This window comes from Terrapene carolina, unplaced genomic scaffold (genome assembly GCF_002925995.2).
Source record: "Terrapene carolina triunguis isolate 2854851 unplaced genomic scaffold, T_m_triunguis-2.0 Scaffold22, whole genome shotgun sequence".
NCBI classification, from domain to species: Eukaryota; Metazoa; Chordata; order Testudines; family Emydidae; genus Terrapene; species Terrapene triunguis.
The window spans coordinates 8,950,740-8,963,322 of NW_020664373.1; the positions used below are offsets into that span (position 1 = coordinate 8,950,740).

General features: G+C 47.4%; 1 pseudogene; it reads right to left on the reverse strand.

Moving 5' to 3' along the window:
• The window catches only part of LOC112117519, a 111,633-nt pseudogene extending 108,958 nt beyond the window's left edge, over positions 1 to 2,675 (reverse strand).
• Positions 2,676 to 12,583: the final 9,908 nt, after the last annotated feature.

Below are 12,583 nucleotides of genomic sequence, written 5' to 3' on the forward strand. Positions count from 1 at the left end.
CAATGCCCAGCTGAACTCTGGCACAAAGCATGAAAGGAATGGAGCAGCTCTGTAGTGTTTTCTCCCTTCACCTGATCCCTGTGAGAACCGCTCCTCTGGTATACCACAGGGCTGGGATGCTGAGATTAAGATGATTTATGGGTGGACATAAAGCAGGGCTGGAGGGATGACCACTTTCTGTGACATGTGCCTTCAGACATGAGGTATGCGGATAAAAGAGAATGCTGACCCTACTACATTTATTGTAGTGGGGAAGGCAGGGAGAAATGTGGAGGCATTGGATATTCTGAAATCAAGGAATTGACCCATTCATCTTGGGACATGCATAGGAGTGGAAGGCAAAGCTCTCTCCCTTTCCTTGTCTATCAAAATGTACTCTCCTAAAGGGAAGGGACCATGGAAAATCAGTAAGTTGGTGGACTTCCTCGCTTTCATGTCAGTTTCTCACATGAAGGCTACTATGTAGTCTGAGTTTAACAGGGGTGGGGGAAGTTGTGGTGGCTTGCAGAATGGCTACACTGTAAGAGCTGAATCTGACACAATGGGTAATGCTCCATTCACTTCTGATAAGGACTGCTGGATTTTGCTTTTAAAAGTATTGGTATAGTTCTGCTGTATGTCTCCCAGTTCTCATAAGGCAGAACACTACTTTTTGTTGGCTTTGCTGCTATAGCAGATTCACTTATGTAGGCAAGTGGTTCTTACTATAAACAAAGATGTTTAATTGCTTATGGGGCTATAGCCTTGAAAAATAAAACTGTCAGAGCCTATTACCGTAATGGGGGGATTGGAAATCCTATAGTTAATGAAGATGTCAAACTTGCAGGAACTTGGGAACACCCATCACTTTGTTTTGGCAAGTTGCCAGCAAGAGGCATGTCTGAAAGCTTACAGTGCAGTGATCAGCTAAAAAGCCCCTGACTGGTTAGTATAGTTTCCATGTAGCTCCCTATAAAAAAACAAACTACAGGAAATGTATGGAAATTGCCAGTACTACAATGAACTTCTGTTGGAATCAATTCAGCAGCGGATACAGGTTTGAATGTCTCTTGAGAGCAATCTAAAGGAAAATTGGTCACATAAATATTACAGGTTTGTCTGTAGAAATAAATGTATGGAACAAATGGCTCCTCTTGTAGCATTCCCAAGTCTCTTCTCCCCCCCCCCACCTTTTAAAATTTGCTTTCCAACCATCCACAGCAAAAGAAACAACTAAACACTTACACAGGATGCCAAGTAAAACATTGGGGCAAAGCCCTAATTGGAATAAATCACAGACCTCCATTGAAATCAATGAACCAAACACTTAGCTCATGTCTGTAAAACAGCGTTAGAAATAATATATGTGCAAAAGCCTAATTACAATATTTAGTTGTGTCAAACTACCTAAAATCCCAAAATTAATATCCCCCCCCCCCCCCCCCCCCCGTGCCAGGAACATTAACTGAATTTCCAGGGTTTTGTTGATTTCTGACTAACTTAATATTATATTTTATTCCTGTTTCTTCAAAAAGGAAAATAGGGAGGGGGGAAAAACCTTCTAAAAGAAAACTGAGAAGCTTGTTTTGTTTATCTGAGATATTAAAATATCTCTATTCTTTCAGCCTGCCTTTTTTTTTTTTTTAAACACCATTTAGTGGCTCTGTATCTCTGTGTTCTCTCCTGGATAAGAAAGCATAACTGATTTTCCCCTCAGTGAGTGATGTCATGAGTGGAACACCAGGGCACAAATCTCCTCAGAGCACCGAGCCTGAACAGGACTCAATCTACCCCCGCCCCATCTTCTGTAGAAGCAGATGTCAGTCTACACCCACATCACATTTCAGGACATGGTGCAGGAAGCCAATTAAGGGGAAATTTGAGCAACTGGGGGGTTTGCTTAGGGCAGCTGAGTGGGTGTGATGCCCAATATTACCGAAAATCAGATTTGAGGGTGCTAGTAAATTGGGGTTAGGTTCCTGCAGCAAATAGGTGCTTAGAGCAGGGTAGGTCTTTCTGCCCCCTTCATACCTCCCTTCTCTGATTCATGGTTGCTGTGTCTCAGCAGAGAGAATGAGAGGAAAGGCAGAGGTGAAAGTAAGCTGGTACGCCCCGGTACAGCGTACCGGCAAGAGCTGGTGCACCCTACCGGGGCGGATCGGCTTCCCCTGGCAGCAATTTAAAGGGCCTGGGGCTCCCAGCAGCGACTGGAGCCCTGGGCCCTTTAAATTGCCGCCGGAGCCCTGGGGAAGCGGCGGCAGGTTTCGGGCGGCGATTTAAAGGGCCTGGGGCGCCTGCCGCACCTACTGGCCCAGGCCCTTTAAATTGTCCCCGGAGCCCTGGGGTAGTGGTGGTGGGGCTCCGAGGGCGATTCAGGGGCTCGGCCACCCCTACAGCCCCGGGCCCTTTAACTTGCCGCCGGAGCACCGCCACTACCCCAGGGCTCTGGGCCGATCTCCGATCATCTCCACCTTGCACTTTTTGGCTTTTACTATCAGTCCTGCCTCCTTGAAGCAGCCCAGCACCCTCTTCACCTGGGCCACATGTTCCTCACAGGTCTGGCTAAAGACACACATGTCATCGATGTACACCAGGGCCATCTTCTCCATCCCCATCAGCTTGTCTAGTATCTCCCTAGGCATGGGGTAGGCATCGGACACGGTGTTGGCTTTAAGCTTCCAACAGAACCAGATCATCCCGTCTTCCTTGGGGACTGTGGGCTCTTGAACGGCTGGATCACATCTAAAGCCAGCATGTCCTTGACCTCTCTCCAGGTTCTGGGCTGTTTTCTCAGTGACTCTGAATGGGGAACACCTGATGGGGAGATTGGCTCCCACCTCAGGGAAGAGATCCACAAGGGGATCTTCCCCCTTCTCCTCCCAATCCTCCCTTTCCAGGTCCAGGGGTCCCTTCACTCTCCTCCCATACAGCAGCTCGAAAGGGAAGAACCCTGTGGATTCCTGGGGCACCACCAGCTGCCTCCTGATTTCCCCACAGTTCTACTTCCCGTTGGGGAGCCTATTCCTGGTACAGGAATCCCTTCTCCCACAGGACTCTGTCCCTGCAGCCTTCCCCAAGGGGGTTTGCAGCGCTGTGGCCAGCAAGTTCCCTCAGCTTCTCCAAGGAGAGATCCTGATGCAGCTTGGTCTGGAATTCACCTGCTGGGGAAGGGAGTGGGACCTGCTCCCTCTTGCTGGCTGGGCTTGGGGTCACAGCCCCCCTGAACCCTGTCCCTGGTAGCTCCCTCTCTGCTGTGGAATCACTTCCCAGCAGCAGTCTGGACCAGGCAAACCTGGCTGCAGCCAACCTGCCCTGCCTGTGTGTCCCCCCATTCAGCTGGGGTCTCAGCTCCCACCATGCTCAGCGCTGCCTTTGCTGTCCCAGTGGGGGTAGGCAGTGAGCTCGCTGCTTTGGTCACAGCATAAGAGCCAGCATGAGCCCCCTCTCCAGTGTGCAGGGGGACAGGGAGCATCTCTCCCTCCCACTCAGCCCCAGGGGTCTGGTTACAGCAGGGGTCGGCAACCTCTGGCACGCGGCTCGCCAGGGTAAGCACCCTGGTGGGCCGGGCCAGTTTGTTTACCTGCCGCGTTGGCAGGTTCGGCCGATCGCGGCTCCCCCTGGCCGCGGTTCGTCATCCCAGGCCAATGGGGGCTGTGGGAAGCGGCGCGGGTGAGGGATGTGCTGGCCGTGGCTTCCCGCCGCCCCCAGGGGCCTGGGAAGGCGAACCGCGGCCAGGGGGAGCTGCTATCGGCTGAACCTGCCGACGCGGCAGGTAAACAGACTGGCCCATCCCGCCAGGGTGCTTACCCTGGCGAGCTGAGTGCCAGAGGTTGCCGACCCCTGGGTTACAGGTAGGCAGGTATCCTGAGGCCAACAGCTCCTTCCCTCTGCCAGCCAGGTTATTTGCATTTTCACTGACCATTTCCATCTTAGCCAATTGGTTCCCTGGATTCAAATTCAAATCCTCGGCAGTTACAGGAGCAGGGCCTGGATCCTGTCCCAAAGAGCAGGGCTGGCTCTAGCGTTTTTGCCGCCCCAAGCAGCAACAAAAAAAAAAGTCGCAAATACGATTGGCGGCAATTCGGCGGCAGGTCCTTCGCTCCGAGAGGGAGTGATGGCCCCTCCGCCGAATTGCCGCCGAACGGCCGGACGTGCCGCCCCCCTCTTCATTGGCCACCCCAGCCACCTGCTTGCTATGCTGGTGCCTGGAGCCGGCCCTGCCAAAGAGAGACAGTCACTCCCCAACAGGACCTCACAGCCGATATCCTGGTGAACCCCAACTACCAGCCAGCCTGACCTCTTCTGTGTCTGCACAGGGATCTGGGCCATAGGCAGGGTGAGGGGCTTCATCCCTGGGACCTTCACCCAGGTCACACAGCCCTTCAGCATCTGCAGCTGCACCACCCGGGGCCTGACAACAGTTCTTTCTGTCCCAGGGTCTTGCCACCCCAGGCATGTCTCCCCATTGATCACCACCTTTTGCTCTCACTTGGGGTCTGAGGGGCCTGAGCCCAGGAGACTCCACGCAGACATATAGGCCGGAGCCAGGAGTGGAAGCCTGTCCACCACCTCACCCATCTGGCTGACAGCGTCTATGGCCTTGGGACCCAGCAAGGGAGCTAGATACTGGGGCTTTTCCGCAGGGTCCCCCTGTTTCAAATCGCCAGCCTGCTCGAAGGCAGTGAGGTGGGCATCCACATCCCCTCCCTCCTTAACCAGGGGCAGCAATTTAATATCGAGGTCCTCTGAGGAACTGGCACCCCGGGGTCTATCCCCACTCACCCCTCTCCACTCCAACATCGCCAGTTCGTGCTGCTGCTACTTCTCCTGCAGCTTTTTCTCGGGCTCTTGCTGTCTCCCACGGTCCTCTCGCTCTCTCGGACTCAGCTCCAATCCCATCCGTCTCCGATCCCCTGATGGGGGACCCAATCATGAAGACCCCCATCTGGTTGGGGACCAGACTCTTGGGGATGCCTGGCTACTACTCCAGCTGCTCCCAGATTTTCTTGTAGCTCCATCTGGGTCAGGAATCTGCTCCTTAGAGTGGTCCTCATCCTCCAGCTGCACGATTAACTGGGCCTTGGTGAACTTTCCAATGCGTAACCCTCTCTTTTTGCACATGATTACAATGTCCTTCTTGAGGAGATGATGATAGGCCATCACTTCACTGTTCCCAAGTTGCTTTGGACTCACAGGACTGTGTGCTCTTAGCTCCCCCACGGTTTCCAGTGTGCCAGCCCTTCTCAAGGTCACCACCTCTTTGCCAGGGTCGAGCTGCAGACTCCTCCGCTGCAATCCCCAGGGGGACCCTATTACTGCAAAAGTCCTTCTCGCTGGTCACACACTCCCAGGGGTTAATTGCCCCCTGAAACCATCCCTCTCTGAGCCTTCAGCGCGCCTGGTCCTCGTTATCCCCCTTTGTTTTACTGCTCCCCAGTCACATACTGCAAGAAGCGCCATTCACGGGGTGCAGTACATCCCCACCTCTGCCACCAGTTGTCATGGAATCCCCGGGCGATGCTCTAGAACTGCTCCCTACGAAGCCAGTCAGGACTCTGGTGAAGTCTCTTCTCTGTGAGCAGACTGTCTTCAGGGCAAGAAGCTCACATGGCTTCCACCTTCCTGGGTCTGACCTTTGGAGCATTCAGCATCCTCTGCCCCTCCGTGCGCTTCCCACAGCGAGTCCACCCAGGCAGGGTCCTGGAGAAGCCAGAGGGTCCTGCACTCCCACTTCGCAGTCAGATGTGACTCTTAGCCAGCCAGTAAAACAAAGGTTTATTAGATAACAGGAAAATGGTCTAAAACAGAGCTTGTAGGTACATAGAACAGGACCCCTCAGCCGGGTCCATTTTGGGGGCCAGTGAGCCAGACAAGTCTGCCCCTCACTCCACATCCCCAGCCACTCCAAACTGACTCACTCTCCAGCCTCTTCTCCTCTGGGCTTTGTCCCTTTCCCGGGCCAGGAGGTCACCTGATTCCTTTGTTCTCCAACACCTTTAGCTATCTCCTTGCAGGGGGGAAGGGCCCAGGCCATTAGTTGCCAGGAGACAGAGTGTCAGCCATTTATGTGCACTGGCCCTTTGCTCTGCAACAATTACACCCCCTTATCCCACCACCTAGCGACTTAAGAAATGCATAGGGGAAAGTGAGGCACCCCTACAGTATTCAGAGGAAACATTAAGAACAGCCCACTTTGTCACAGCAGGTGCCTTGCTCATTCCCTTAAATAAGCCTCTAGGCATCTAAGCCCCTGACTCCAGGTGATGGGTGCCATGCCTGGACTGCTGAACAGAGCTAGGTGCCTTCCTGCAGCCTGACTATAGGCACCTATGCCTGAGAGAGAAGCAAGGTTTAGCACATACCCTTGTCATTGTCTTCTCCCATTGGCTAGCTTTGGCAGCTTCCAGCCTAGCATGCTTGTTTTGTAGAGAGTGTTCTTAGGCCCCTATCTCTTGCTATTCATTGTATAGGGAGCCTAGGTGCCTAACTTGGCTTTGCAGATCACAGTGTTGTTCCTGTGATTTTTTTTTTTTTTTTTTTGTCTGGGAACAGAAAAGTCAGGTGTTGCAAACTGAGAGTCACGGTGCCTAAGTTCCTTCATGGATCCCACCCAAAGTCACTGCCATTGGCTGGCGGCAGTCTGTGAAATGAGTTGATGGTCTCTGACTTGCTCGTAGTGGACAAGTATCCCAATCATAAAAATCGCCATCATGGTATTGTTTGACAGCCTCAGAAGAGAGATTAAGGGACGAATAGAAATGGTAGCTGAACTACAAACTCTCATCCTTAGAAGCAGCAAAGAGTCCTGTGGCACCTTGTAGACTAACAGACGTATTGGAGCATGAGCTTTCGTGGGTGAATGCCCACTTCTTCGGATGCATGCGTCTGACGAACTGGGTATTCACCCACGAAAGCTCATGCTGCTTTTACAGATCCAGACTAACACGGCTACCCCTCTGATACTCATCCTGAGGAGTTATCCACTTAAAACAGCATTGAGTCAAACTGGGAGGATGGTGTGTGGGAATCTTACACTTTCACTGCTCTTGCTAGATCATTACTTGTTCTGTGTAGAAGAGGGGGTCATCAGTCACTGCAGATACAAATTGCTCCCCTGTTTACAAGTCAGATCACACACACACACACACACACACAGAAACTAAAGATGCATATTATTCATTTTGAAGTTGTTGAATTTTTTTAACCGTTTTCACTAAACATCTTTTGAGGTGCACAGAGTGGGGATTGCTGCTGGAATAACGTCCCCTTTTGTTATTTCTAACAATGGATAGCATGTGTGGAGATAGGCAGGCGTTAAAGAAAAAGTGAAATAATTCAAGCTGGTTTGTGACTCTTTTGGGAATTAACCTGAGGAATCCAGCAGCTGCTAGAAGTCCCCTGGGGATACAAATCAACAGGGAAGCATATTCTAGAAAAGGAGGAAAGAATCATGGCCCTGAGAAATTGGCTTACAAACATGAAAATCCTACTTGATGTAGAAACAAATTCTGCTGCAAAGAAGAAAAGAGGCAATCGAGGTTTCTGTAATTCCCATCTCTCCCCCCCCCCCCCGCCCTTCTCTCTGAACCACTATATTGACTGAAGTATTTTGCTGACAGGTATACAAATTGCCTCATTAGTTCTTGTGAGTCTACATTTTTCACAGTATGAACATAGAACAAATAATCAAAGCCAAAATCACAGCAGGCTTGAATTCCCAAACTAAATACTTGTCAGGAGACATAATGACATTGTGTGAGAAACTCTCACAACAGGAAAAATTAGTCTCTCTCTTTGGTCAAAAGAATCAAAATCTTCCCTGTGCCATTCTATTTTTAACTACTGGTTTGTACAATTTACCCAAATAAGTACTGGGCCTGTAGCTGTCAACATACCAACCAGTTTTATTGCCAGTTTAGTTTTTGACCCCAAACATTCACTACCTAAGGGTTCTCTATGCATGTTTTTGTATCTAGTTGTAATTTAAATATTTTTCTACTCTTGATTTCTTTTATCTATCTCCACTATATTATAATTATATAAATTACAGCTGGTTGATGTATGTATAATTATTGCTCTATTTATTTAAATATATACACCTCTACCCCGATATAACGCTGTCCTCGGGAGCCAAAAAATTTTACCGCCTTATAGGTGAAACTGCGTTATATCGAACTTGCTTTGATCCACAGGAGTGCACAGCCCCGCCCCCCCCGGAGCACTGCTTTACCGTGTTATATCCGAATTCGTGTTATATCGGGTCACGTTATATCGGGGTAGAGGTGTACCTGCATTTTGAATGATAAAAATAGACCCATTTCAAATGTAAAAATACTTTCAATGTTAAATATGTTTGTATTATTTTTATATATATATTCTGCATGGCGAAGAGAGACAGTCCGTCATGCATAGTGTTTCCTTTCCATTTGCATGGGAATTTAGAAACCACTAAAGCTGCAATAGTGGCTTATAGCAGTTTTACCCAGACATTGTGGTAAAAAATCAGGGCATATGTTTTACATAACTCCATTCCCCCTTGCCTGCAACATGCTTACTCTGCAGCTTGCATTGAACCGCACCCTTCAGAGCAGGTTTTGGCCGCCCCAAGTAGCCAAACAATAAAAAAGCCGCGATCGCAATCTGCGGCGGCAATTTGGCGGGAGGTCCTTCGCTCCGAGCGGGAGTGAGGGACCGTCCGCCGAATTGCCGCCGAACAGCTGGACGTGCCGCCCCTCTCCGAAGTGGCCGCCCCAAGCACCTGCTTGGTAAGCTGGTGCCTGGAGCCGGCCCCGTTTCAGAGCAGTGTAACTTGACTTGCCACAGGGTTTAGCTCCCTACCGTATGGTGTGGATGAGACCATTTTTACAATCGCTTTGTACTAACTTTGCATAAGTGTAACAGATTGCACAGGACACAAGAATCCAGTCTCTTTATTTTCTGTATTCTGCGCTGTTACATTTCTCAAGAGTCTGCTGACTGTGGAAGACACCTGCCATTTTGTGAGACAAAGTTGACGTTGCCCCTTACAAGGAAGCTGCACTGTGCTCTGTAGAACCTCTGTATTTGTTCTTTCTTATCTAGTTTGTTTTATTAGGCCAAGATTTTTAAGAGTGGGGGCCTAAAATAAGTTGCCTGACTTTTAAAAAGTACATTCAGGTGCCCCTATTAACTTCAATAGGTTGCTCAGCTCTTCTAAAATAAGTGACTTAAGGTGGATTTAGAAGCCTAACTTTTCACATGAGTTTGAAATTCTTGGCCTTAATCTAAAATTAAAAACAACTCAGCCTGAAAATACATGGAGGCTCTTTGTGCATGAAAGAATCTGGCAGTGGCCTCTCCTACCTTCCCAGTTAAGCACAGTAGCTAGCCATATCTGTATCCCATAAGCACTCTTGCCCAGTGGAGCAGCATACAACCCAGCCATGAAAAAGCCATTTCCTTGCTCTCTGGCCCAGGCAAAGAAGGCTACAGTGCCAACAACTGGCACAGAAAACCGTCAGGGTGATTTTGACTGACTGACAAACAAAAGTTCAGTGTCAGTGTTGTAACTGTAACTAGAAAAACCAGACAAACCTTACTCCTCTTCAGTTAACTGGCAAGGTAACTGAGGAGGAGAGCTTTCTGCTGACTCTTTTGGGGTTGAGCAAGCATTTTGCAATGCACACTGTGTTTACCTTTGCCTAAAGCAGGGGGATTGCCTCTACCCTTTGTGGACAGAGAAAGCTCATTGTAAGGATATGTTCTTCCATGTCTTACTGCATTGTTTTTTAGGGATGGCAATCAAGCATACACTCAAAAGGTCATGGAAAAAGGTTTCAAATGCTAAAGTCACCTGCACAATCAGAGCCACAAATGACACAAGGAATTAGAATAGTCAGTCAGAATAATTTATAATGAACATTTATATATCGTCTTCAATCAAAAAATATCTTCAATTAAAGTGCTGCTCAGAGATGAGACAATGACCAAAACTTTAATTCTGCACTGGACTCTTGCTCTCTTTGCTGATGTAAGAGTGTGTCCAACTGCAGGGTTTCCTTTGCAATTCTGCTTCCTGGAAGTTGATCTTTGCAGGATTCTCACCTCTGGGTTCTAGCTCCTTAGAACAAGACTGGCAGAATACACCTAGCACTGAAGATTTTTTTTTTAAACTCTTGAGTGCAGTGATAGTAGGGTAGAGCATAAGCCACTGTACACCCCATTTGGCCATTGCAACCTACATTCCCTAGATGATAAATGCTGCCCTCCAAAGATTCTGGCAGTACCTTTAACTAAGCAGCTGGCAGAGAAAAGTCTTTTGTTTTTATAGTAAGCCTCTTAACCTCACATTAGTCAAATATAAACAGCAGTGTTTGCAGGTCTACTGATTTCAGCAAGTGAGAGGGGAAACCTACTGGAAAACTTAGAATTGCTTCTCATGGACGATTTTATATGCAACTATCACACATACTATGAATGCTCTTGTCACTGGCAGCAGCAAATATGGCTAAATTAACCCACATCCGTCAATGGGTTCAATGGGAGTTACATATGGCGTAAGTCAGGATAGAATTCATATATTGTATATCAGTAAAATCCCACTCCAAAAGAAAATGGGATTAATGGTCACCAGATTTTTAACACCAGTTTTCACCTTTGGGCAATAAAATGATCAAATATTCTTAGGATGTGTTCCTCTTATTTCCATGCTGCTAAGGTATCTGAGGTTTCTGTTTGATGGTACTTGACAACGTCTGGTGCATAGTGTGACACCCCCTTGACCGACAATATATTTGGCAAAGGAAGGGAGACCTAGATGTGGCAGGGTGTACAAACCCTGCACCAACCAAGAAGGGGTTAAAGAGCAGAGTTGGGATCAGCTAGCCTTGCCCTGCTGCACCTGCAAGCCATACCAGTCTTTAAGGAGGATCCTTTAAAAAGGGAGAAGCCTATAGGAGAAGGCCCTGGCTAGGGTGTGGCTGAGCTACAGTTTGGGGGGAGATGGAAGAGCAATGGAGAACACTGAAACACGGAATCTAGAAAATGATGGAGATAACCGAGGGGGATACTGTTCATAGGTTAGAAAAAAGAGAAGCATGGGCATGCCAGAGATAGAAGAAGAAACAGCAGGCAGAAAGACAGGAAAAAAACAGAGACAATTCAAATGTGTGTAATAATGAAATCACTAGTCAAGGATGTGAAGATCATGGATGTAAACCCACTGAAATGGCAGAGTGGATTTAAAAAAAGATGTAGAGCTAGAAAGCTACAAGGAGGAGATCTATTAATTGAATGTAAAATCATGGAACAAGTGGGGAAATCATTAAAGATTAAATTGCTAGGAAAACTGAAAGGAAGCTGCTAACTGGCTAAGTATCTCACAGAGATGAGGAGCTGTATATGGAATGCCGACTGGAATGACTGAAGATGAAGTAAAGCAAGGCATCGGGGATAAAGTAGTATGTGCTAAGCATCTAATTAGCACAGGTGTTGATGGCTTTCTATCCCCTCCTCTCTTGCTAGTTACATTTAAAGGAGAAACCCTTCTAGATGAAGTAAAAATAAGATACCAGATTTTTTGGACAAAACCATATATCACATCCCCAGAGAGGTGCTACGGATGCTGGAGGATTGGATATGTGGCAAATATATGTAAAGGGAAAATTGGATGTAGTAAATGTGGAGGGGAACACTTCTATGACAGTTATGTGGAAGAAATGGCATTAAAGTGCAGCAACTACAGAGGAAAGCAATGTACAGCGTACAGAAGTCATATAGTAGTTAATCAAGCAAGAGAGCTAAAAACAAAAAAAAGTTACAAATAGCATATTGTGTGTAGAAGCTACTAGGACGTATCTAAGACCAAAAGGGGAAGAGGAAAAGAAACTCCGGAGAACGCGATAAACACACAACAGAATAAATCAAAGGATATAATGAGTGATACAGGGAAAATAGAAGACAATTATATATAGACAAAGAGGCTTATAGCTTTTTAGATAGAAGTAATAAACTGCAAATTACAGAGGAAAAAAGAGAGAAAATGAAAACTATAGTTAAAGCAGCAAAAGAGTACCTACATGTTAGCACCTCATCATTAGAATGACTCCATACTATAAGTGAAAGAAATAATGAAGGATAAATAGAAAGACACTATTTATGGATAGAATACACGTGTCCATGTGCTATGAAGCCTAGGAACTAAAGAAAATTATCTTTGATAAGGCAACTAAACCTGAAGATAAGAATGGCCTGACCCAGCATGACCAATGGTACATCTAGCCCAGTATCCTGCCTTCTAAAAGTGGCCAGTGCTAGATGCTTCAGAGGGAATGAATACAACAAGGCAATTATTGAGTGATCCACCCCATATCATTCAGTTCCAGTATCTGCCAGCCAGAGGCTAAGGGACACCCAGAGCATGAGTTTGCATCCCTAATCATCTTGGCTAATAGCCATTGATAGACCATGAACGTATCTAGTTCTTTTTTGAACCCAGTTATACTTTTGTATACTTTATACTTCACAACATGCTCTGGCAACGAATTTCACAGGTTGACTGTGTATTGTGTGTATTGTGTGAAGAAGTACTTTCTTATGTTTGTTTTAAACCTGCTGCTGTGGTTCT